We start from the raw sequence: 22394 nt of genomic DNA, 5'->3' as shown, positions 1-22394 counted from the left end.
GCTCAACTGACTGCACCGCCCCGGAGCCCCGTGTTATATTATTTTTATAAGTTAAAGAGCGAAGGGGCAAAGAGAAGTGATGTGTGCAAATAGTTCAGAAAAAACAATACATACATAAGGCAAATGTAGTAAAATGTTAAAAACTAGTGAATTAGGGTGATGGATACATGAGAGTTCTAACAAGTTACCTGTAAATTTAGAAATTATTTCAAAATACAAAGTTTTTAAAGAAGTAGTGAAAGAAACGAAATGCATAGCCCCAGTGTGAAGTGTGTGGTTGGTAAGGCACTTCTCCCGTTCAGCGGCCTTGGAACAGGAAAGCCAATTCCTTCCCCGCTTTGTGCCTCCCTTGGAGCTGCTTTGATGTCTCTGGAACCGGGGGCCTATAAAAGGCCCCTGGGACAGGCCCGCTGCTGGAGCTTTCCCTCTGCCCTCCTCACAGACCTCCAACTGACGTCCTTATTTCTCAGTTCCCTATCTCGCTCCTGTTTCATTTCCAGGAACCAACGGTTGTAGGGAAAAAAAAAAAAAAAGATAGTGGCCCTAGATAATAGTGGGTCCTTTTATTGTAACTGTTTTGTGCAATAAAATGGACTAGTTGTGTGCACTTGAGTGTTTCAAGGGTCTGTGCCGCGAGAGTGGCTGGGGATCGGACTTCACCGCACTGTCACTCACCCAGCTTCGCCATTCAGGACCCGGCTCACTTCAGAAGCACAATTATCTGAAGCTCTCAGTTGCTGTCCTGAATGGAGGTGGGAATTTTGCCACACTATTTTGTAACATAGCTGTGCTCTTTGTGGCTATAATATAATCACGTTGCGATTCATAATTAATCTAATCACCGAGTACATATTGCGTTACAGATGTTGTGGCCCCTTTTCAACTGTGCATTCACACTCCACGCTCCTGCCCGATGGGTGAGGGGTACAGATCAGGGTGGGCGAAGCTCTCCATTTCAGGATTTAATTGGTATTTGGGTTTAAGCCCATCACTTCCCCCCCCATCACTTTTATTTTTTAATTACACACACAGACATACACACACGCACGCACATACACACACATACACACACACTCTGCCTGAAGTCTTTGAAAAAACAGTGTCTCTAGTCCTAGGAAAACAAAAACAGGCGTGCGGATCCGCAGAAATGAGTGAATCTGTAGCACAACATACGGAGGAAATAAACAAACATATTGAGCTACTCCTATTTAACAAACACTGAAGGAGGGTCTGCTCCGGGCCCGGCCTGGGCTGGGCCTTTGGTACAAAGATCCACCTGAGCTCGTTGCTCCCTCCAAGGATAGAGGATCGCAGGGATGCTGCGTTGGTCCAGGTATCATCTCATCTAATCCCCACCTTCCTTCGAGGTGGGGATTAAACCCCACTGCCATCAACGACAAAGGTGAAGCTCCCGGAGGATTAGGTCAAATCCGTGGGCCGCGGCCCGCACAGTGACACGAGCCCCCCACATGGAAGGGCCCCATGCTTGGTTCCATGCTCTGCACTTGCCATCTTGAAATTCTTTGTAATTTTGAACAAGGGGCTTTGCACCTTCATTTTGCATGGGGCGCCACAAAGTACGTGGCCACTACTGATTTAGTGTCTAGCCTGGGGTCCCTCAGCCGGCAAGTGGCCGACCGAACTTGCAGGTGGTTCTTCTTTTTAACGACTTATTTATTTATTTATTTGAGAGAGAGAGAGCATGAACAGGAGGGGCAGAGGAAGAGAGACTCTCAAGCAGACTGCTTGCTGAGTGTAGAACCAGAAGGTTCCATCTCACGACTCTGAGATCACAACCCTGAGATCACGACCTGAGCCAAAACCAAGAGTCCGAGGCTTAACGGACCGCGCCCCCCAGGCACCCCCACAGGGTGGTTCTCAAACCCTCAGAGTTCATTGCATTTCAACCACCTTGGGAAACTAATTTAAATACTAGAAAAAATAGGCCCAGTTCCCGCGCAGGAGACTCAGCGTGGGAAAGCCTAGAATCCTCTATTAGTGGCGCACGTATCAAACTGAAGCCAACATGAGTCTAAAAAGTCCCCCGGCCTCGTGATGTCACGTGTCCAGCGTTGACCCTCCCCTTGGAACGTTAATTTTCCTACAGCAGGGCAGGCCCATGACACCCAGACCTTCAGACGTGTGAGCAGCTGTGATTAACACCGGAGTCATGCAGCCACTGACGTTGACTCAGCCCGCGTAGCTGGGCCCACGGTGGGGCCATGGTGGGGCCACTGCTGGGAATGGCCAAGGAGGGCCAGGGAGTGGGATGGCCAGCCTCCTGGAAATACTGCGCACAGGGGAAAGGAGTTCTGTCGTCAAAGGAAATTATTTAGCTCCAACTAGAGTTGGTTTTAGGGTCTAAATCTCTCGATGTAGCCGCAGTTCCATCACCTGCAAAATGCTCTAATGATGGAGCTGACTTCAGTGGGAGTCTGTCCTCCCCGGGGACTCTGTACTTAAAAAGAATCATTCATCCGTTTTTTCCCCTGAAAATCTACAAATAAGGGCCACGTTCATCAGGTCGGCTAGTCAGGGGAGCCCACGCTTGCCTGTCGCCACCATTCACGGCGCGCTCACTGGTCCCAGAAGAGCGTCCGGATTCGCGCAGCTAGGGAAGCCCTTGCATTTCAGATGAGGGAGCCGAGGCTCCAAGGTTGGGGCACTGGCCAAGGCCTCCCAGCAGACAAGCTGTGGGGCCCGGCTGACACGGCAGGGCTGGGGAGCCTCCCAGGTTCTCCCTGGCTCTGCTGGCCGGCCTGCCTGGCGCTCGCTGGGATGTGGGAAGGTGATTACACCCCGGGGGGGCCTGCGTCTCCCTGGAGACTTGCCCTCACACTTAATTTGTGCCAGGAAGAAACGAAGCGGTGGTCTGCTCATTTCTCTCCCCCACTCCAACTTTTCATTTCGAGACTGTTCGAATCTAGAGAACAGTTGATTTAATAGTACAGTGTAGACCCACGGGCCCCCCACCTGTTGGAATCAATTGTTCACATTTTGTCACATGTGCTTAGCTTTCTCCTCTCTGTAGTCATAGATACTATTTTCTTGAACCGTGTGAGAGTAAGTCACAGACATCCCGACGCTTCCCCTAAATACTTGAGCGTGTAAGTCCTAAAGAAGAAAGATCTTCTGCTACAGAATCCTAATATCTTATCACACCTATGAAAATTAACAATACCTTTTAACGCCAGAGCTCTCAATTCAGTGCTGTTCCATCTGCGGTCAGCACACCGGGGCCAACCCGCAGGCCTTTTTTTTTTTTTTTATAACAAGTCTACAGCGAGCTAAGTCACAAAATTGAGAGCAGGCTTTTAGAAACGTACATAGCAATTTGACAGGGCAATTTTAGATCTGTTCAGTTTAATAAAGGATCTGAGCTTACATTTTATATATTTTTAATTTTATTTTTCAAAAAATTCACTTTTATTACATTTTACAAAAGCATCAGTCTGAGTCACGCCAGAAAAACCACCACCAAAAACTCGTCCATCACCACAGAGAGTTTGGGAAGCACTAATTCTCAGACCATTTTCAAATTTCCCCAATTGTCTCAAAATGTCTTTTGTAAATTTTGTTTGGGGTTTTTTTTTTTTTTTTTTTTTTTGGATCCAGGATCCCCTTGAGGTTCACACACTGTGTCTGGTTGGGAGGACATGTGCAGGCTTTTTGAGCAGACATTGGGCCATCTTCCTGCTTCTCTTTGGAACTTGAGGCTCTGCCCAGATTAGAGCCAGAAACTTCGGTTTTGGGGGGCCTGGAACAGGGAGGGTCCACAGCTCTCTGGGGCCTGGAGAAATTACTGCTCATAAAGCTATAAACACGGAAGCCCCACAATCTGACGAATCTGTATTTTGATGACAGCAAGAAATGATACGCCACGTCTCGGACATTTTGGCAGAGTTCGAGGGGGGGAGGCAGAGAAACCCGTATTTATGTGAAATCTCAGCCCAACAAGAAATTTGTGCTGTTCTGCTGTCAGAGATGATAGTCAGGAAACCATACAACGCGGTGATGCAGCGCTCGGGGGCTGGCCGGACTCCTTTGCGCGGGGATTGAAAGTTGTCAGGTTGGCTCAAGGTAGCTCTCAGCCAGCAAGTGGTAGAGCTAGTGTGGATTTAGGGAGACCTCGACTACGAGGCAACATGAATTCACTAAATTTATTCCCACCGAAGAGGACCGTTTGATGTGATTGATATAAGCAAAGATACGAATAACCACCATTTCTGATTGCCTGTGTAAAAGCATTCACATGGGGCCTGGCCCCCAGCGGGCACTTAGAGCCGATGCCCCTGGGCTCCCCACCCCAGGCCGGCTTCCTGGCGGCAATCTGAGCAGTTAGAAGGATGCTGTGCTGGTTTGACACTCTGTAGCTGCCATCTTGACATGACGAATAATTTTTCAACAAGGGATCCTGCATTTTCGTTTTGCACTGGGCCCTGCAAATTCTGTAGCCAGACCCACACCCCTTCCCCCAAATCTTTTAGGCCCGCCTCTGATTTTAATAGCAGGTGAGTGCACGTGAGACGTAAGCTCAGCCTTCCCCCATCCTGACAGCACATACCCCGTGCACAGCCCGCATTCTGCCCCGAATCATATTCACCTGCACTTAGATATTGCCCCGAAGTTCAGGGGAGATAAAGTGTGAGTGGGGGGCGGAGGGGATTCCCACAAGCAGTTGCCATCAGGGGGACAAGAGCCAATGAGTAAATGCTCTGGGCCCTGCTCTTTGGATAAATAGTTCTGAAATGGGTACTGTACACTTTGCAGAGTTCCCGGGATCATCGAGCCCCTGATGCCCATTTCCCCTCCCGACACCCTCATTCCTGTTTCCGGGGATCACTTCCCAAATAAACTCCCTTCCTCAAGACCTTGTGTGAGGTGCTGCTTCTGGGGAACCCACGCCAAGACAGTTTCTGTGGCAAGGGCTTCATAACTGTGTGTTCGTGAATCCGCGAGCACTTGGCTCATAAGATTATTGACAGGATGCAATGAGATAAATTATGGAAACATCTGGTTCAGAGCCTGGCACATAATAGGAGCTCAGTGAGGGGTAGATGCTGTTGGTATAATTCCTATCTTACCCGTCCAGTTTCTCCTTCAGCGGAAATCTACAGGAAATGTGAGATCAACAGGGATGGACCACAAATTAGGTGGCTTGAAACAACTGGAATTTTTCTACTGAGTTCTGGAGGCCAGAAGTCTGAAATCAGGGTGTCGGCAGGGCTGTGCTCTCTCTGAAGGTTCCTTCCTTGCCTCTTTCCGCTTCGGGTAATTGCTGGCCGTCCTCGGTGTCCCCGGTAGATGCATGGCCCCAATCTCTGCGTCTGTCTCCCTGGGTGTTTGTATCTGCCTCTGTTTTCTCTTTTCATAAGGACACTGCCAGTCATTGGGCCTGGGCCCGCCCCAATCCGGATGACCTCATCTTAACTTGGTTATATCCACAAAGACCCTATTTCCAAGTAAGACTGTCTTCATAGGTACCAGGGGTTAGGACTTAACATGGCAGTCGAGGGGACGCACCTCTCCCCATCACAGATGGAGAGGGGACTTTATTTAAAATAGATGCTTAACACTCGGGTGCAGGGCTTGATCTTCCTTGCGTAACTGGCGGAATAAGGCAGCTCAGGCCCAAGGATAATCTGTTCCTCTGAGACCAGTTCACGTGTCACCTAAATGGCATTTTCACTTTCATGTCACTGTGGGCAAGCCAGACTTTCTGGGCAGATTGCAGCCATGTCTTGACATGGCCTTTTGTAGGTGGGCCGAGAGTTTAAACTTCTTTTTTTTTTTTTTTTTTTTTTTTAAAGATTTTATTTATTTATTCGACAGAGATAGAGACAGCCAGTGAGAGAGGGAACACAAGCAGGGGGAGTGGGAGAGGAAGAAGCAGGCTCATAGCGGAGGAGCCTGATGTGGGGCTCGATCCCACAACGCCAGGATCACGCCCTGAGCCAAAGGCAGACGCTCAACCGCTGTGCCACCCAGGCGCCCCGCGAGAGTTTAAACTTCTGATGCGGGCCGTAAGCCCAACTGGGCTTTTCCCACGTAGCTATTTATCAGTAGCCACAGACGTTAATGATTAATACACCTGAAGTACTTGCTAAGCGCCTTATTGATGCCAGGGTCCCGTCTCAGGCTCTAGAGAGGTGGAGAACCGGGCGCAAGCCCTGCCTCGAAGAGCTCCTGATGTGCGCCCTCACTGGGGACAAGAGCTCACGGATTCATGGCATGAGTCGCCCTGAGTGCCTACTGCATGCGCGGTAGGAACTCAGTGCCGAGATTTTTTGCTTTCTCTAATCTGCAGTCCAAATGGCCTGCCCAGGGAATTGTTCCCAGGCAAAACACAGACACCGGAGCCACAGCTGAGAATCGCCGTGGCTCAGTGAGACCGGAAGCCTGATTCTTTCCTTCTCTCTGCCTTTCTTCTAACCATGTGGTTTTGGGTAGATCGGGCCCCTTCTCGGGGTCTCCTTCTCCTCCCAGGTAAAAATGAGCAAATGAAATGAGATGATCATGCAGGGCTCGTCAACTCTTAGATCATTATAGTCGAGCGAGTCTGCCTAGACATTTATTAAGTGCTTACTGTGTGCCAGGAGCAGGGCTAAGTCCTTGCCATGCATTACTTCATTTACTCTTCACGACAACTGTGTGAGGTGTGGATTCAATTATTCCCATTTCACAGATTGAGAAACTGAGGCACGGAATGAGTGAGTCCATTTCCATAGGTCATAGAGAATTGACCGTTAGAGCCGGGGTTTCACCTCGAGCAGTCTGACCACAGCCCTGGGCCCTTGACAAGACCATCTCCCTGCTGGCTGTGGCATTGAGAGGCCCCTTAGACGAGCAGCAGCCCTCCAGGGGAGTGTGGGGAGGGAAGGCTTTGTGAGTCTTGAGCTGGCAGAGAGCAGCAGCAAATTCTTTGCCCACTTTCCTTTTGTTCTTTCCCACATGTAACGGCAGTATGCTGTTCAACGGAGAGCATATGTCACTGTGTCCACCCTTCAGCGGAATGTCTTTCTCTGGCGCTTGTTTCTACCCAATGGACACCACACACCTCCTTCCTGGTAAATTCCCCTCTCTGTGCTAGTTGCTAGGAAGCTCATATCCCAAATCTGAACCAATTCTAGCAACTAGAGAGAATCTTAGAGGAGATATTTTATATACTCTCACTACCCCTCGCTTTGTGTCTTTTATGGGTTCTTTTTATTTTTCTCAAGATTTTATTTATCTATTTGTCAGGGAGAGAGAGAGCACACACAAGCAGGGGGAGCGGCAGACAGAGGGAGAAGCAGGCTCCCCGCTGAGCAAGGGGCCCGATGCAGAGCTAGATCCCAGGACCCTGAGATCATGACCAGAGCCAAAGGCAGACGCTTAACTGGCTTCCCTCATTTGTATGTTCTTATTTTCCTTTTATTCTGGTGTGCCAGATGTCTTCCGTTTGCCCTCCCGATCCACTCTGCACCCTTCACTACCCTGCTCTCTGCCTTGGGAGGCTGACCCATATACATTGCTCCGACGTTCACCTGCCCACTGGCTTCTGGTTGGGTTTGGCCAATGGGGAGCCACAGTCAACCAGAGGAAGGGAGGAAAGCGAGGTCAGCATACTTATTCCCCTAGACTCCCCTCCTTCCTCCTACCAACACCCGAGATTGTCATGGCCTGACTCTGCCTTTCTACCAAAGGCCATACTCCCTGCTCCTTTTTAAAATTTATTAAGATAAAGTTCAAATACCATAAATTGCAACATTTTAATGTACACCTTGCAGAGGTTTAAAGCATGCTGATAAAGTTGTGCAACAATCACACTATCTCGTTCTAGGACATGCTCACCACCCCAAACAGAAACCTGGAACCCATCAGCGGTCACTCCTCATACCCCCTCCCCCAGCCCCTAGAGCCACAAATCTGCCTTCTGTGCCTGTGGATATGCCTATTCGGGACATTTCCTCTACGTGGGCTCACACACCATGTGGCCTTTTGCCCGGCTTCTGTCACTTTGCATAACGTTTTCAAGGTTCATCCGTGTCGTAGCAGGTGTCAGTACTTCCTTTCTTTCAGGCTTCCTTGTGACACTCCACACGTCTCCCATTCTGGGTTCTAGTAACTTCTTCCTTTCCTTGCCCTTTGGACCTAGAGGTGGCGACGGCTCCCCTGTGGCGAGTCCTCGGTCGCTGCACCATCTCCTGGGGGTTCCTTATACCCACGTTCTTATAATCAAACCCTCCTCAAGTGATCCTATTTGGAGTGTGCCTTTGCGTGCTCTTGGGACCCTGACGAGCACCCATCTTCCTCGTCCACTGTTTCTTTTTTGTATGAATTTCCATAATACGCTTCATATACTTTCTCCCAATGAGTTGGGCTAGAAATGAATGCATGATAGGTTTGCCAATAAGATGAAATGTGGCGGGTGGCTCTTCCTTACAGCCCGTGCCTGTTACCAAATTGCTGAATGATTTCAGGAATTCTTGGGGGGCCCTTACACCCTCCAACCCTGCTGTTTCTGAAAATACTCATCAGGGAAAGCCTGGCACTTGGCTGCATTTTGGAAGTCTCTGCGTTCCCTTGGCTCAAGTGAATGTGGGTGGAACTCCGAGGGCATGGCCAGACTGAAAAGTGGCCATAACTTTCAAGTTCACATGAAGATACACTTGGGAAATGTGCAAAACCCTAGTTTTAAAAAGAGGGCTCCTTGGAAGGACGTTAGTAGCCAGCCGACAGAGAGCTGTTTTCTTGCTTTCATCTTGTCACCACTGGTGGCTGGGAACAGATTGCCCAGCCTCTGCCTACTCATGAGGATTCTCAAAAGAGTTTTCAATAAATTTCATTTATTAACAAGGAACTGCTCTATTTAAAAAAAAAAAAAAAAGAATACCATTTGCAAATAACCTCCTATTATTTAAGGCTTTGATTTTTCCTGTTCTATGGAGGAGCTGGAGGGAACAGCAGAGTGAGACAATGGGCCCGTGTGGAGGACCGCGAATAACAAGGCAAGGTTTTCTTCAGCTTGTCACTCAAACCCGAGGGCTTCTTTCTGGAGCAATCTTTGATGTGAATGCTCAAAATGCCCCAAATCCAATTGCAATTTAAATCTTAATGATAAAACTCAGGAGCCGGGCAACCGTTTAGAACAGGAAAAGGATACTGAAAGCCCAAGAAAACAAAGACTTGGGTCCCATGTTACTGGTAGAAGGAGAAAATTGAGGTCAGCATTGCCCGGCTCTCAGACATTTTATCTTCAAAGATAGCATTTAGCTGCTGGCATTACAAGGCAAATGCAAATGTCTTGCTTAATATTTCATCTGCATTGTTTAGGGAAAATTTAAAACTTGAGGGGCATTCAGTGTTGGCTAGAAGCAAGGAGAAATGCCCTCACGTTCCTGGTGAGCGTTTCAACTGGCACAACATTTCTGGAAGAAGTTTTGGCAATTTGGACTCAAAGGCTCAAAAAAAAAAAAAAAGTGGCCAACAGGCATATGAAAAGGTGCTCAACAACAGTAAACACCAGAGAAATACACATCAAACCACAACGAGCCATTAGGATGGGCGGCGACGACTGAAAGAACAGAAAACAACAAATGTTGGCAAGGACGTGGAGAATGTGGGGCCCTCGTGTGCTGTCGGGAATGCAAGACGGTGTGTGCATCCTCCGTGGAAAATAGAATGGAGGTTCCTTGAGAAATTAAATATAGAACCACCATTCGGTGCAGTAATTCTGCTTCTGGATATTCACCCCAAAGAACTGAAAGCGGGATCTTGAAGAGATATTTGCATATTGTGTTTATTGCAGCGTTATTCACAATAGCTGAGAGGTGGAGACAACCCAGTTGTCCACTGGTGGATGAACGGATCGGCAAGATGTGGTCCATCCCTACAGTGGAAAAACACTAAGGAAAAAGGGGCTGCCAAGGGCTGGGAGGAGGGGGAATTAGTGTCTACCAGGCACAGAGTTTTCAGTTTTGCACGATGAAGAAGTGCTAGGGATCCGTTGCACAATGATGTGAACATACTTAACACTACCCAACTGTCCACTTGAAAATGGTTGGTGTTTGTAAGCACCATTGAAAGTAAAAGAAAACTTTCAAAAAAGTATCAAAAATGTTTTTACCTTTTATCCAAGAACAACCCCCTCTGGAAGTGTATCCTGAGAAGCTCTCGGGGTCTCCTGCACATGTGGTTTGTCATAGCGTGGTGTGCATCAGGGAAGAAATAGAAGCAACCTAAATATTTGGCAACAGGGGCAGGACAGACAAAACATCATACATCATCCAACGAATACTTTGCGGCCAATAAGAATTTTGTCATAAGAAAACGTCTAGTGGCATTGGAAAATGATCATGACGTAGTAAGTCAAAAAGCCACATCAGATCGTAGGATTATAGAGTGATCCTAATTTTGCAATAATTCAGGCATATGTGCATAGAATAAAGGCTGGAAGATAGATATCAAAATAGGAACAGGAGTCATCTGTGGGTATCAGGATTTGAGCTGACTTTTGCGTATCCCTGTGTGTTCGTCTCTATCCCCTAGGAACACGCACCACTTCTGTAATCAGACATAAGCAATTTTTTTTTTTAAGATTTTATTTATTTAGGGGCGCCTGGGTAGCGCAGTTGTTAAGCGTCTGCCTTCGGCTCAGGGCGTGATCCCGGCGTTCCAGGATCGAGTCCCACATCCGGCTCCTCCGCTGGGAGTCTGCTTCTACCTCTCCCACTCCCCCTGCTGTGTTCCCTCTCTCGCTGGCTGTCTCTCTGTCACATACATAAATTAAAAAAAAAAAAAAAGATTTATTTATTGGACAGAGAGCGACACAGCGAGAGCGGGAACACCAGCAGGGGGAGTGGGAGAGGGGGAAGCGGGCTTCCTGCTGAGCAGGGAGCCTGATGCAAGGCTCCATCCCAGGACCCTGGGATCCTGACCTGAGCCGAAGGCAGACACTTAACGACTGGGCCACCCAGGTGCCCCAGAAATAAGCAATTTTTAAAAAGTAGAATAGGAATGGATTTCTGCAAGGATTATGCCACACTCTGGAAGGTCAGAGTGGGGCAGTGGAGAATCTACTTTCATTGACTATTTTATGTAATTTTTACATTTTTCTGTATAAAAACAGGTACACATTACTTTTACAATTAAAAAAGAATGCGGGTGCCTGGGTGGCTCAGTTGGTTGGACATCCAACTCTTGATTTCCGGTCAGGTCATGATCTCTGGATCTTGGGAGGGAGCCCTGCGTTGGGCTCCCCGCTCAGTGCAAAGTCAGCTTGACTTCCTCTCCCTCTGCCCACCCCCCCACAAATGAATAAATACATTTTCAGAAAAGAATGAAGTCCAAGCCAAGTGCAGTAGCTGCCATCTTTTCCATTCCAAACCCACCAGATGTCTTTTCAGGGTCATAGCTTCAAAGAGAGCAAGTACGAAAAGCACCTGCTGACCATGCAGGAAAGACGCCCCCGTGATTGGCACTGCCCGCTCTGTGAGTTCCAGGCTGTTGGTGGTGACCTCCACACACAGGGGCATGCTCGTGAGTTGACTGCCCGGGTGGGCAGGGTTGGGCAGAAGCCCTTCCCCGGGGCGCGGTGAGGGGAGAGAGGACTAGAGAAAGGGACCCCAAGCAGATGAGCCTCATGCCTCAGACGGAAGAGGGCCCCGAGTGGGGGGGTCTCTCGTACAATGGGTGCGGCCGTCCATTTGCAGGACCTACACGGCACTGAGCAGCACAGAAAACCGGGAGATGTTTCTGTTTTGACAAAGGAGGTGTTTGGGTTTCGGAGAGCTGCCCGAGTGCGCAGAACCAGCATTTGACATTATTCACTAACAACTGTGTTGTCGGCATACGCGAAGGAGAAGCCTTTCATCTCACAGAGTCACCCCCGGCGTTACCTGTAAAGGAACAGTTTCGAGCCCAGAAGGACATCACAGGAGTTTCAGGCTTGGCACAATTTCAGCTCGGACAAAATGTGCTGGGATCGTCTTGAAGGCAATCGAGACCGGGAGGGGTCTGTTTCAACTTGCGTAGGAGCTTAATTTACTTCATCAAGTTAATGTTGTATTTCCTCAAAGGTTCTCCGTTCTTAGGGCAAATGCATCTTGCCTTTCATTTTTGATTATGACATAAGTATATTTTTCATGTTAGTACAAATTCCTCAAAAACCTCCAAAATGGTATAAGACCCCATCACGACTATGCCATAAATTATGCCTCTGGGTGCCGTCGAAGGCATTGGGAATTTTATTAATATTAATGCGGCCACAATTAATATTTTTATGCCACTAAAGCCTTGTTTGCATCCAGATGATTTCCTTGGGACCGATTCCACAAGTGAAACCACTGGGTCAAAGGCATGCACATTTTCCACTGGGTTTTTTTTTTTTTTTTTTTTGGTCAAATTTTATTTTGCGTTGTTTGTATGTTTTCTTTCTTTTTTTTTTTTCAAGATGAAATGGCATTTCCTAATGGTAAAGAAATGCTCACTCAATGTAAATGATTCAGGTAAAAGAAAGATATGAAGAAGTGAAACTTATCAGGCAAATCCATCGTGGATAATTACTGTTGACATTCCTTCCAGATCTTTCCATATGTGCATATATAATAATCTATCTATCTATCCATCCATCCATTCATGGTCACCTCTAACGTATGAACATCTCCCTAATAATTTACTAGAGAACTACATAAATCTTTCGGGTTGCATAGTACACCACTGTATGGAGGGAGTTACACTTTATGAACCCAAGATTAAACATTTTTAAGGCTTTGACTCCTATTATTCAAAGACTTTCCAAATGGCTCATACCAATAATATCCACTCCATTGTCAGGGTGTGACAATCCCTCTCACACCCAATGAAAACAATTTGTAATGTTCTTCTTTTTTTACTGAGGCGCTCCTAGCAAAGAGTGGTGCCAAGAACCTTGACTGGGGACTTTAGAGGTTTAGCTGCTTCTTCTGGAAGAGTGGAGAAGAATCTACCTCTCATAGAAGCTGGCTTATTTCTGAATAGTAGGTTGAGAGGGGGTTGGAGAAGGGCCCCTGGAGGACCGTGGCTTTCCATAAATATAATTATGTATTTATAAAACCTGTGGTTACGTCTCTGAATTCAGATGGGGGTTTATTTACTGTGATGCAAACTATCTTGGGGGAACATTGCATACAGATATTCTAATTAACTCAATCTAAGAATCACGATTCTTGTAGTTAACAGAATGCTACTCTAACACTCTGATGACGAACTCTGCCCAGAAGGCCAGTCTCACAGGAAGCAGGAAGCCTCCTAATTACACAGGACTTCCAACACAGACTGAAAATTGAGATGTTGAGGGTCAGACAGGGAGACACGCGGATCTGCGCTGTGCACCCAGGCAGAGGGCCTATCACATGCAAATGATGCGCACCCACGATGGGGAAGCACTCTTTGCTCCGCCTATGAGAAGGGGGGATATCGGGTGCACCCCAGCTCACTCCTCTGCAGCGGCCAACTACAGGGCTGGAAGGGTCTCTGATCACCCACTCTCACTGACTTGGGGCCAGGTGCCACCTACCTTCCTAAGTGCAATCTCTCTCTAGATTCCCCTGCGGGAACTGAGCTGCCCCAGAAGGGGAGCGTGGGGTGCAGTTGGCGGGATTTGGGGGGGGCTTGGGAGCTCTGGAGAAGGTGTCCCACCATCTCACTTGAAGGGCTGGAAGGCTGGGTTGGATCTGTGAACTTTTCAATCCTATTCCTTTTCCAAGGCATGGGCACAGAAGAAAACACTGTCCTGCAAACACAGCACACTCTGTCCTTGGTCTGGTTTTTTTGGTTTTGTTTTGTTTTTTGAAGATTTTATTTATTTATTTGAGAGAGAGAGCACAAGTAGGCAAAGGGGAGAGGGAGAGAGAGAAACAGACTCACTGCTGAGCAGGGAGCCCGATGTGGAGCTCGATCCCAGGACCCTGGGATCATGACCCAAGCCAAAGGCAGACACTTAACCGACTGAGCCACCCAGGCGTCCCTGGTCAGGTTTTTAATACTGCTAGCTAAGGTCCTGGGAGGAGCGACACCCGGCCACATGGCAACATCTAGGAGGGGGAAGCATTGGCAAGTCATGATTTTCTCTTATACGTGGACCAAAGGTTCCCTGTGGCCTTTCCTTTTTCTATTCTGTTTTGTGGAAAAGCAGACAGCAACTGAGAAAAGAAAGTTCTTCAGACCAGTAGCCACTGTCCTGGCTGCCATGGGCCAGAGAGCTGGCAAAACCAACTGACTCTTGTTTCGATTCACGAGCCTGAGCCTCTCTGTCTCTGTCTCAGACACACACAACACAGACACCCACACCCACCCACTGTGTCTTGGCTGACGCAGGACGTGGGTATCTAGGAGCAGACCTCGTTCCAGAGCCAGCACTGGCCCTGGGCACTCTCCCTCTCTGAGCTGGAGCTTTGTCTGCTCTGTGCAAATCACAGCGCACAGCCCACAGGGTTGTCATGGGGACTGGGTGAGCCAGGAACGGGAAGGAGGGTGGCTGAGCGCCATGCACAGGTGTTCAGCAGACGTGGCCGCTTCTGATCCTCAAGTCTGCAAAGGGAAGTGGCACTATGGCTGCGTAATTGTCCCGGAGGGTCTCTGACCGGCCAATGCCTGGAATGCCCACCAAGGGCTCATGAGGCAGGGACCGGACAGAGAGCCCGGAGCGGGCCCAGCAGCTGGAGAGGATTTCCCTGCAGGCTGGCCCGACGGGCATGCTCAGTAAATACCTGTTGAATGAATGCAGGAAGCCGCGAGCCCTTGAATGAAGGAAGCAGCTTCTAAGCTGACAAACAGCTGCCGTGAATACACATGGCAGGCGGCCGTGTGCCACGTCGCACACCTGCAATGTCAGCGGCTCCGCCCCCGGGGCTGTGGCTGTGTATCTGGAATGCCATCTCTCTCTCTCTCTCTCTCTCTCCCCCCCCTCTTCTCTCCTCCCTCTTTATCTCCACTCTCCCCAGTGTGCCTCTGTTGAGCTCCTACTCATCCGACAGAACCCGTTTCAGAGAACACCTCCTCAGGGAGGTTCGCCTGCCCCCTTGGACGGAGGTAGGTGTTCCCTGCCTAGGGCTTTCCAGTGTCACGGTCGCACTGCTCCCATTGCTTTGGAATCCTCACCTCAAGCCCAGGAGCTTCTGGTTTTAGACTTTGTCTTACCCATCTTTGTATCTGGAGCATTCTGTCCGGGGTCTGTCATCTCAAAGTGGTGTCCTGTGTTTTGGTGAATGGCAGAACGTCACAGAGTGTTGGGCTTTCGTAAGCAGGCTGGCCCCAGTTGCACTTGAACCCATACCCAGGATTCATCAAAGATCTCAGTGCCCTGAAGCTGCAGACAAGAAATATGGCAGATGGTTCTGCTCTGCGGTTAGTTTCCGGGGGCTTCTAGATGACTGGCAGCCTCTAGGACCCCACACTAGCACCAGAAGACAATGGAGCGGCATCCTGAGGGATCATCAAGAAGAAAATCTAAGAAAGAAATGCAAATCTCTTTAACCAGAGACCCAGGGTACAAAATGTTTGTGCCCTCAGAGGGGGTTCGCCTTCAAGAAATAATATGAAAATAAGCAGGATTAGGCTTTCGACTTTGTAAAACTGTCCTTGTCTGCTGTCCCCCCCTTACAGCAAGGCTGTAAGCAGTGAGTAGAAGGCCACCATCTTCGGGTATGCTCTCTTCCACCTTCGGTTTCGGAAATTTCCACCATTGCCTCACCAAACGTTGGCCGGCCCAGGGGATAGAAAGCCAGGATCGGGTTCTTCCCTCCCAAGGAGCCAGTGTCTGGAGGAGACATCCGAGAACCACCTCAGTAACCCGAAGGCCCTGAGATGCTCCTAGAGGGCTGCTCCACCATCTCGGAGGAGCTGTGGCAGCCGAGTGGAATTTGAAAGGGTTGGAAGTGTCTCACTGGGTGACAAGGGGACAGAAGCCCACGCATCTGCTGATCCCTGCGTATCAAAGTCAGTCCAAACTCCTCTGCTGGCATAGACGGCTCTCCTCTGGAGTCTTCAGTGGCTCCCTGGTTCAGTGCTACCAAGCCCCGTACAAACTCCTCATTCAAGGCCATCCACATGGAACTCCTCGTGGCATCACCTGTCGTCTCTTCCTTCCCCCAACCCCATACGTCTGCCTCCTGTCTGGAACGCTCTTCTCTTCCGTGTACACCTTCTGGGGTTCTTTTCCACCGGAGATCAGTTAGGTGGCCATTTTGGGGTGGGGGGGATAGTTAGGTAATAGTGTGAGGTTTGGGAACAGATGGTGGGAAGATTTTGAGTTCATTTGTTCCTTGGAGAACACCTGAGGAAGCAGGACTGAATCTCTGGAACATCACCGAAGCTCTGGGGAAGGGAGTGACGTGGCCAGAGTGGGTCCACCACCCAACATCAGCCCTTACATCCGACGGCTGCTCCACAGAGGCCGACCGAGAACCAGCTGTGGGCAGGTGCATTTCAGACGGTGAGGGCAGGACCATGAAGACTGACTGCCAGTCCTCCAATTTGGATGGACTTTGACCAAACAGCTGGAAAGAGACAAAGAAGGAAGGCTTGCCCCTTAACTCTTGGTTTATCCTTCCCGCTCTTCCATCTCCCTGGTTTTATACTAAACAGTTAACTACTCGAGTCACTCGCCAATGCTGGGCGCTGTTGTGTGGCAGCCTGGGGGCTCTCACAGCAGCAAAGCCTCTGGCTCAGGTGATCCTCAGTTTGGGGGAGGGATGACCTCCCACGAGGACCTTGGCACATCTGGATTCTGCTGGGGAACCCACCACAGCCCTCTTTAAAATAATAATAATAATAATAATAATAATAATAATAATAATAATAATGTCTGGATTTTGAACAAACTCTTTTTGTGGGAATAATTTTTACGTTGGGAACATAAATACTTGGGAAGTATTTGTGGGTTCAATTTTGCACACAATTAATTGTACTTACAAATGCCTCCTTGAGGGCACAATTAGTCACTAGCAACTCATTCTAAAGGTGCCAGAGGCTAATTGTACCCCCAAGTGAGAAGTTTCAGGTGTAATTAATTATTCTTTAATTATTAAATTTATTATTCATTGGTTGGATGCACAAAGTTGGGCTCAGATGAACTTGCTGGCATAAGGAGGGCTGGAATGAAGGGGTCTATGCCACCCTCTGTGCCAGCTGCTGCCAAGGAGACGTGTGAAAAGAAATAAAGTGTTCTCTGGCTGCCGGGCTCAGCGTGGGAAATTCCTCAAGTGACAGTAAGGAGCCTGCTGAATTGGGCGGAGAGCGGGGGGCAGGGGGGGTGGTCAGGCAGAGGGAAAGCCTGGGGTCTGAAGTCATCCAGACCTGTTGGTCAGCAGTGGGACCTGAGCAGCCCACACTCCTTTCTGAGCCTCACCTGCCGAGCAGGCTAACCATGCTGACCGACCTCCCTTGCAGACCGAGGAGCGCCGGCCACACGTCGTGACTTTTCCACAGAAGTTAGCTTCCCTGAGAGGCGATGCTATGGGTGATCACAGGAAAGTCCCCTGGAGCTAGACTTCGCCGTTTAGAAACTCAATATACACATCGGGCGTGTGACTTGGACGGGCCATGTCATCTCTCCGGGCCTCAGTTTTCTTATCTGTAAAATGGGAATTCATAATAGCAAGCTACTTGTGGGGTTGTGAGGACTGAATGAATTAGCATTTATGAAGCAGGGCCTATCCAGAGTAAACATTGCCAAGTGCTCTTATATCTCTCGTGTCCTTCATGGCCACAAACCTGTTTCCGAAGGAAAAAACCACTGCGCGAAGGGTAACGCACCAACTTTGTGTAAAACACTTTCTGTTGATGCTGCTTCCTGACTCAGGGAGAATATCTTTTATTTCTTTTTTTTTTTTAAGATTTTATGTTGAAGTAATCTCACCACCCAAGGTGAGGCTCGAACCTACAACCCCGAGATCAAGAATCGCACACTCCCCCGGCTGAGCCAGCCAGGCACCCCAGAATATTTATCTTCGTGAACAAGACAGGAGGAGCCTCATTAAAATGTTCAAGGTGGTTATTTATACCTGCGTGATGAGGTCATGGGTGGTCGTTTTCCTCTTTGTCTTTTTCAGTCTTGTTCACTTTTTTTTTTTAGTTTTTCCTGGCTTTTATTTTTAAAATGTGCAAGGTTAAAACAAGACGAGAGAATAACGCGTATGTTTGCAGGCACTTCGGTGTATCCTGCAAACTGATCGGCATGTCCAGACACGAGGTGTCCTTCTAACCACAACCACACCGTCCCGGAGTCTCGTCCTAGCTCCTGCCCCTCGCCGCGCCCACCCTCCAGCCTTGAGTGGTCATCTTTCCTTCCGGCTCTCCCGTGTTCTCTGTCCTCCTGGACGACATGCGCACATGCTCTGCCTCCTGGCTTTGCGCCGTCCTGACCCTCAGTCCTTGAGCGGTAAGCTGCAGGAGGCCGGGGTCTCTCTCTGCATCCCACCCCATCCCCCAGGGGCCCAGCCAGGATCTCAGCCAACTGCTCCCTGCGCTGAATGCTAGGAGGGCTTTCATTTCGATTTATGATTTATTGGGCCAAAAATTCAGAGAAGCGTATTCCTAGTGTACCTCCCCCCGACTGCAAGGTACCACGGACATGAATTTGGTGTGCCTCTTTCCCATTCAGTTTTAGGAATCTTACTACATATATACGCATCTGTAAACAATTCCTGGTGTTTTGTGTGTTTTTAATATGCTCCTCAGCGCTACCATTCGGCAACATGATTTTCTCACCCGGCTGGCTGTCTTTGAGCTCTGTCCACAGCAACGCATGCAGACCCTGGTCTGCAGATGGACCAGCTGACTGAGGCCCTGGGGCACCTGCCGCCTGGGACAAAGGAGCCCTGGAGCAGGGGACTGTCCCTATTGCCCCCCTCCGTGCTGTATCGGGCACCTCTAGCTGCCAGCACGCGAGGCCGGCACCCAGCTAACTTGAACGGAAACCGAATGTATTGACAGGCTATCCGGTAGCATCAGTTATTGAAGGGAGGTTGAAGAACAGACGCAGACAGTAACAGGGCAGTGCCAGGAGTTTAGGGAGCAGGAATTAACCCCTACCTTGTCAGAAGCCACTGGAATGAATGCCCTCTGGCTGACATTTTTTTGTCCTTCTGTCATTTCACTCTAGACCCAAGGCCCCAGAGAGAAAACTTCACTCAGTCTGGGCTAAGCAAAGACAGACCACAGGCTCCCAAGACTGACGAGCCCAGTGTGCGAAGCAGAGCCAGATGAGGTCACCAGGACCTGGCCTCTCCCACGTCTCAGGTGGGGTCCCCCACGGGGCTGGCACAAGGGCCCCTGCTGCTCTAGCCTCCTGCATGCTCAGCTTTCACTGTGGGGAGGAAAAGGGTCAGCTTAGGTGCCAGCCTTCCTGGGAAACAGCTCATGGCCCGGCGTTGGCCCTGACGCGGTCGTGCGTCCAATCTGAGCAAAGCACCGTGACCGGAAAAAGGCAGGCTCACCGGCCCGCGCCTGCTCGCAGGCTCTCCCCAAAGAGTCCCCGCTCTGCGCAGAGCTGACCGCTTCGCCAGGCGAACTCGGCCGTCTTACCCAAATAAGGGGCCATAGATGCCCAGGTGTCAACAAGACAATAAAGGCCCCACTCTGACAAGCAAACACAGATAAATGAGAGAAGAGAGATGAAGAACAATAAAACAGGGCAGCAGTCTGGCCGCCAGAAGATGTATCACAGCCGATGCTGGGGAGAGGAAGGACCCAGGAAGCAAGGGTTGATCGACCACATGATGGTCTGAGTAAGCAGCTAGCTGGGTTGCTTGCTTGCTTTTTTAAAGATTTTATTTATTCACTTGAGAGAGAGAGCGAGTGAGCACGAGCAAGGGGCAGAGGCAGAGGGAGAGGGAGAAAGACTCCCCACTGGATGCGGGGCTCGATCCCAGGACCCGGACATCATGACCTGACCCGAAGGCAGACGCCCCACCATCTGAGCCACCCCGGCGCCCCCAGCAAGCAGCTTTCTGAAACACACTGGTGCCAGGTCACGCGGCTGACCCGTCCTCCCAGCAACATAGACGGTAGGACTGTGACATCCCAGCACGTGCTTCTCTCCATCTTCCTTCCCTTCGATTACTGTCAAATGATGAACTTCAACCACATACTACATTTTCCTGGGATCATCCCCTCAAATGAATTATGTGAATAATAAAGTTTCAATATTTTTCATTCGGCAATTAATCTTGGTGAGCGTGAAACTGCATTTAAAGTGCTGGTACGGTGGCTGGAATCCATTAATCAGCACGGCGAAGGAGCCAGCCAGGCACCACATCAGCTCGGGCAGTGAAATATGGGCCCTTCTCAAAAACCGGGGGATCCTCTCCAGTGGTGAGATGTGTCACACTTGAGGCCCAGCCGTCCCCAGACAGGAGAGTCTGCCTGGCCTGCGGGCCCTTTCTTTCAGATTCTGTGTGGGAAAACCTGCTGGTAGGGTTTATCGTTCACCAGAGTGCTCGTGGGAGGAAAGAGATGATGGGAAAACTAGTTCCTAAACCCAAACCAGTCGTTATTAGAGTAGCAAAAACACAGTGCTTATGCACGGAATAGTTTACATTAAATTAAAAACCATAAGTTATCTCTGAGACACTCCATTTAGTACATCTGAGGTTAAATATGGTTCAAAGCAGCTCTTTCAATTAAATTGTTCTTCCTTGGCTCTAGTAAAGTATATTAAACATAATTTCCTGAAAAGTAACAGAGATCATTACTCCGTTTGCAAATTGATACCATGTTATTAAAAATAGGAAATATTTGCAAGGATAGTTCAGATCACTCTATTTGTGCAGAGAACCTAATATTGGCAGTGAGGACACATCTGAAGCCCGATTTCTGGCCTCCTGGTCAAGGGGGGAAAGAGAGTGTGGGGGAGGGGGGCTGTGGGAGCATCAGAACAAGTGGGGTGAGCACGCTGGGGAGTCCCCAGGCTAGTCCTGGAGACCCAGGAATGAACTTTCCTCGAGTCCTGTGTCTGTCCATTCTGCACCCCAAGGCCCTCATAGCTGGAGAGCTGCAGCCCTGCTAAGCTTCAGGCTGTTTATTCATGTTCGACTTTATGGGTTGTCATTCCACTCACATAAATGGACTTTATAGCCGGAGCCCGCTTTTATCTTTGCCCGTCCTATTGGAAAGGCCTGTAACGTTTAGAAATAGCAAGGCCAGCTCCTACCTCTGCTCCCCGAGTCACTGTCACTGAATTACTTCAAGTTCATAAACCAAGCCCCTAAATGGCTTTTCCAAGGCGTGATGTGACTCAAGTGGAACAAGATGGGGTTTGCAAGACTCTGTTGCACAGGCCCCGGGCTGGATTGCCATCCTCCAGCGATTTGGCAAGGGGTTGAGCTGAAGGCCCAAGGACAATGATCTGGTGGCAAAGCCAGCTGAAGCCCGTGGCCTTTGGGCCCAGGTCCTTTGTAAGGGGCAGAGTTTCGGGGAGCCCGGGGGGGGGGGGCGTTAGGTCAAAGCCACATCCGTACTTGGTGGTAAGCTGTGATGTCAGGCCCGCCACAGGGATGCATTTCATCCCCAGGAAACTGCCCAGAGACACAGGGAAACTGCAGATGTGTAGGAGTGGGGGGCCCTGCTCAGATGGGGGAAACACCCGAGGGCACCCTGGACCCAGACCCATCATCCATGCCGGACTGCAGTGTTTCAAGGTAAACCAAGCACGTGCAAGAATGTTCACTGTGTCTGTGGTCTTCAGAATCACCCCCCCCCCAGGAAAAGCCTCTCCCATCCCATAGTGTCATTGCCCCCACTGGGAACCACGAGCATTTGCTCAAGGGCCTAGGGACCAAGCTGCTCGGCTCTCTGTGACGAGGGACGGTGGATGAGCCCTTGGGTCACGGTCACCCTGGCCTGTTCCACCGAGCACGCGGCTCCTGCCAACTCCCTTACAGGCCCCTGTGGGCCTGCCTGTGACCTGGACGAGGACAAAGCAGCACAAAGCAAGCAACACTCAAGAAGCGACATCGCAGGGCGGGTGGGCAAGCGCGTTGGGAAGTGTGAGATGATTCCAAACGGCCCTCCAAAGGACGGGGTCAACTTGCCCTCTGACGGTGTGTGACGGTACCCCCCGCCCCAAACTCCCGCCCGTCACTGATCTCACCCAACTAAACACTCGGGCCGACCTGGTGAGTTAGGGAAGCTGCCTCAGTGTCGCTCTACGCGCTATTTCCGGACTACTCGAGAGGTACAGCGGCTTTTCTCACACGCATCGGCCGCTCGTGCTTCTTCTGTGAATTGCTCTTTGTACTCTTCATCCACTTTTCTATGGGGTTGTTGGTTTTTCAGTATTAAATCGAGGCACTTCTTCATATAATCGGATTATGGATATTTGGTCGTAGGTGTTGCAAATACTACGACTCCCAATCGGCTTCTCTTTCAACCGA

General features: G+C 49.6%; 1 long non-coding RNA gene across 2 annotated transcripts in view; it reads right to left on the bottom strand.

Annotated features, from left to right (window-relative positions):
* Positions 1-9763: 9763 nt before the first annotated feature.
* Positions 9764-22394, bottom strand: part of LOC148109752 (uncharacterized) — a 127416-nt gene continuing 114785 nt past the window's right edge. Inside the window, exon 3 of one of the 2 annotated variants that reach the window (XR_015724696.1) lies at positions 9764-10220. This is a non-coding gene — a long non-coding RNA (uncharacterized LOC148109752). Of the gene's footprint in view, positions 10221-12353; positions 17594-22394 lie in introns of those variants that run through there. The other variant, XR_015724697.1, reaches the window with a different exon arrangement.

This window comes from Ursus americanus, chromosome 6 (assembly GCF_024610735.1).
Source record: "Ursus americanus isolate L20-20 chromosome 6, mUrsAme1.1.p, whole genome shotgun sequence".
NCBI lineage: Eukaryota > Metazoa > Chordata > Mammalia > Carnivora > Ursidae > Ursus > Ursus americanus.
This window is presented reverse-complemented; position numbering and strand designations above follow the sequence as displayed.